The following is a 4,723-nucleotide window of genomic DNA, read 5'->3' as shown; positions in this document are numbered from 1 at the left end:
CGCATGATATTTCCTTTATGGGTTGGTGTTAACGGTTGAAAGTGTGCAGTTGGATCTGGGATTAAGGGTCTACTCTTCATTTCCAGGTCTCCGGGGGGGGAAGAAACTGGACACTTAAAAAAAAAAAAAAAAAAAAAAAAAAAACAGTTTTAAAATATGATCTGTTTTGTTGTATTTTATTTTTTACACAAAGCAGTTTGGACCCCTCTTCCAAAAGACAGAAAGCAGAAAAGATGTAATGCATTTTGATAATAAAATACTCATGACAATGTATTTTGAAAATGGCCGTTTTGATGAAACATACACAGAAGCTACAGTGATTTAAAAAACAAACAAAAAAAATGACCGTGCTGATGTTAGAGACTACATGCAACCTGAGATGCTGCTTTAGGGTAGTTTGGAGATTTAACTTTATTGGTGGAGGGGTAAGGCCAAATCGTACCTAGTCAGCTTTAGAATTATACCATTTTCAGCATACACTATGTCCAAATGTTTGTGGACACCCCCTCCGTTGAATGTATTCAGCTACTCTTCAGCTACTAGAAGTTGCAAGTGCAAACACTCAGCCTGTCTAGTCCTTGCAGAGAAGTACTGCAGTAGAATAGGTCTTTATTGGCACCATGCATAATGCCTGGCGTGGACTAGAGGGGTATAAAGCCTCCCTTCATTGAGTCGTGGAGCAGTGAGACTGTGTTCTCTGGAATGATCCAATAATTTTGAGAGGAGGTATGGTGGTGTTCATCCAACATCCTGACCTCACTAACGCTAATTGCTAAATGCAGTCAAATCCTCACAGCACAGCTCCAAAAACTAGGACAGTAGAGACAGTTATTTCAACAACGGCTAAAATGCCCTTGATTTGAAAAAAAAATCTATGAATGAGCATGTGTCCCGATACTTTTGACATATAGTGCATAAAAGACGTGCGTGATGTTTTTTCTGAAAGGCTTTGTACGTGTTGTAAACATCACAACGCTTGGTTCCTCTCATAAGCACAGAGATACAGGAGTGTACATTTCTCTACAATGAGCCATTTCACATTAATATGCTCTGAATGTCTCTGTTCGAATCTGCAGGGCTGAATTATGCAGACATTTTGAATCTGACATTCCCCTTTATTAAGCATTACACTTTAGCCTAAAGAATCTGTAAATAAGTTTGTTAAAACTGTATGATCATCTTGTGTCCCCTGATCAGCACAAAGGCTGATCATGTTACTTCATGTTTTAAGAAATTGGCTCCAGGAGGGCAGGAGCTTTAGAAAAAGACTATCTACAAATCATGACGTCAGTGGTCAGCTGTAGTGCTCATAATGTGACTGAATAACAACAGACTTTAATGGACATGTAAATGGTGCTGCTTCTTTTGCACACTGTGTGAAGGGAAGTATCACCAGATCCAGCTGTAGGCGCGGCACTCCACTGCAGGATTGTCCCGGTACACCACCCGGTAGCCACAGGCCGTGGGCACACGTTGGCACTTGTTTGGCCAGGAGGTTGGCTTTGTGGGTCTGGGAAATGCAGGATGAGGAAAACTGAGATAATTCATAGAAAGTCCATTACACTTAATCCTAATTTGCAGCTGAAGTAGTAGGTTATGTCCAATGGTGCATTGCTTTGAGGCCAGTTGTGCTTGTCTTCTTCACCCAGCACTAAAGCAATAGGTTGTAGTCAATCAACCTTACTGTATCTCCTGAGCCATGTTTCTTGTGAAGTTGTGATGTGATATAATGTAGCCAACACTGAAAGATCATACCCGCCACCAGTAGAATACACATGTACAAATGTATTTTTCACCAAAATATCACTTTAAAATGATGCATGCAGTTGTGTTCAGTGGCCAGAATAGAGAAATAAGACCTGTGTTAATTATGGTGTCATGCTGTTACTCACGGAAAGCAGATGTAGCCGCCCTTGTGGCAGTAGCACTTGTCACATCCTCTGAAGAAGGTCTGACCAGCTTCAAAATGCTTGCTGTTATGCTCGCACAAGCCTGGGTGACACCAAAGGAGAAATGGATGCAGTGAGATGTTTTTCTGCTGCAGCACTGCCCAGGCTCGACCACCAGATGGCGCTGTTTCCTCAGCTGAAAAGCTGGGCTTCCAGAAGCTCTGCATTAGCATGCAAGGGAGCTGCTGTGCTTAGTGTGCTGCAATGAGGCAGACCCTTAAATCGTTTAAATCTGAGGCTTCTGTCTAGTGTTTTATGTGAAGAAGTGCGAAGTTACCTCTAAATATCTGGCGTATAGAGTGTTGTCATAGAGTGACTGCAGTCTGCTCAGGTACAGAGCAAATGTCCTCTCTTTTCCCCTTCAGTGTAATTAATCACCCAGGACAGGTTTAGTGTCTGAATGTGTTCATTTCATTTAAACATGTCTTTAAATTAAACCTATTTGAAGCTTAGACCAGTCATCAGCACTCTGCCTAAATCATCCCACTTTACTCAGATTGCATCATACTGTGAAATGCTCGGCTTACTGTCTCAAGTATGGATCAATGCATGGCTAAAAACTAGGGCTGTACTGATACAGGAACTCTGGGCTGATGTTTACAGGAGGAGGTAAACATTTTTAATGGAAATCTGTGCAAAAGATCTTGGATCATTTCTATTGGTCTATTCATTGTGACATTCTGACACAACTTTATATCAAAAAGTATCTAAAATATAATTTGGGACATTTTAGCACCTCAGTGTCATCTAAACATTCTCCTCAAATAGCCTGCAATAAATACAGCATCAAATAATGGCTTGAAATGTTTGTCAAAACAAACCATGTGTCTGATGCTGATATGATTCCGATATTACTGTCAGATATTGGAATCATATATTCCGTTACTTGCCATTCAGCTCCAGTCCAGAAATACAGAAGAAACCTTTGCAAACACCCAGCATGTCTTGGCTAATTGACTACATTTGGGACAAGGGGACAAATGTAACATAGATTTTTTAAATACACAATCACTGTAAGCCTGTCTTTGTCATACCTTTGTGACGGTACATGGCGGCCTGCGTGCCTCTGTAGTTCCATGTGAGACTGATGTCCAAGCAGACGATCCACAACAGCACTTTCATGATGCACAGACTCTTCTCTGAGGCCATCCTGCTGCTAACTCTCACTTATTGGAGGGGAAAGCTCAGTACTAACACAGAGTTGGTCAAATAGACCAATTTCCTTTGGAACTAAAATAAATAACTGAACTTATGCTAAAATGTTCAACGCAAGATGGTCTCTGAGGCGGTCAAGCAGGTCCCCTGTGTTTGCCTGATGTCGGGGCAGCAGGTGAGCAGGCTTGCTCTCAGGGACGATGTTGGGAAAGCCAGAAGCAGGAGTACAGGACAGCTTTCTCTGTGTTAGCAGATGGTGAGTGCTGGACCTGTCAGTATGGGCAAGTCTTTCTCCTCTGTCTCTCTCTCACTTTCTCTGTCTCTGCTCCCTGCTCCCACACTCTGCTCTGTCTCTGCCACTCCAGCTGGGCTTTTATAAGCTCAGCAACAGCTGCACTGAGAGGAAAGCAACAGAAGATGTCGGCGAAAAACATCCCAGTTCCTTTGCACCTTCCGTCTTGTTTGTTATGCTAGCTTTTCCCAGTCCCTCTCTTTCTTTCTTTCTTTCCGAGCGGCCCTTTGGTCTTGCTCATCTTTCCTCTCCAGGCTGGCTCGCCGCTACCTGCGTCTGAGGGTTTGCTTTGGTCTGGTCTTGGTTTTGGCTCATATGGTCTGACCACGGCTTTTGGGTTTTAGCCGAATGAAAAGTTCCATTAAATATTTTGACCTTGTCCTCCCTCTCTACTGGTCAAGGCATGTGAAGATCATGCGTTCGGAATGTAGTATTGGATTCTGAGGTGGCGTGGTGAAATGCTGTGGTGTTCCAGTGATGTTCTGTGATGGTCTCAGAGTTTTGTGAAGCAAGTTCAACTATTTGGAGGAATTTACACCGACTGCCCACATCAAAGCACCACCCATCCGCCAAAGGCAGGCCCAGCGTGGAGGTCGGTCATGTGTTGGTGAGACTGCTGAAAAGACGAGCGGAAGGCGGCGGATAATTATGCACATGATGTTGTCCTAACTTCTCAGCTAGTTAGGGCACTTTTCTCCCTCTGTTGAGCTTGGGAATATTCTGTGGTGACACCATTGCTTTGAGCTAGTGACTGATTTTGCTTCTCTGTCTCTATTCCTCATGCACACAACACACTCGCTCCAAAAGAACAAAGCCTGGAGCGGCGGCCAGTTACATAAGCTGAGATTTATACCTGTTAATGTGAGCAGGCTAATTTAGAGGGTGTTAGAGGCCCTCGGAGCCAGGCGAAATGCTGTTTACTTGCAGTTTGCGGCCTGCTCTGTACACAAATTTCATTTCTGATTATGAGTAACAAAGTCCCACGAAACACTCCTGCCACTGCATATTCATATGCCCAGTGGCCGAATTGTTTAAAAAAAAAAGAAAAAAAAGAAAAGAATTGGGAGCAAATGAGTTGAGAAGATCATGAATGTGGCCTTGTCACATTTCTTATTTGATACTGTGATTAGATTACCTGTCCAGCAATAATCAGAACAATCAGACCAATGATTTATCAACAGCAGCGCGCACTGTGAAGGTGAACAGCTTGTGTACAAGTTTGTGTACATTGTGTGCGTTCGAGATGTTTTACTGGATTCAGGTCTGGTGACTGGGAAAGCCATGGAGGAACCATCAACTCACTGTCATGTTCATTAAACCAGGATGA

This window comes from Salminus brasiliensis, chromosome 7 (genome assembly GCF_030463535.1).
Source record: "Salminus brasiliensis chromosome 7, fSalBra1.hap2, whole genome shotgun sequence".
Lineage (NCBI taxonomy): Eukaryota > Metazoa > Chordata > Actinopteri > Characiformes > Bryconidae > Salminus > Salminus brasiliensis.
This window is presented reverse-complemented; position numbering follows the sequence as displayed.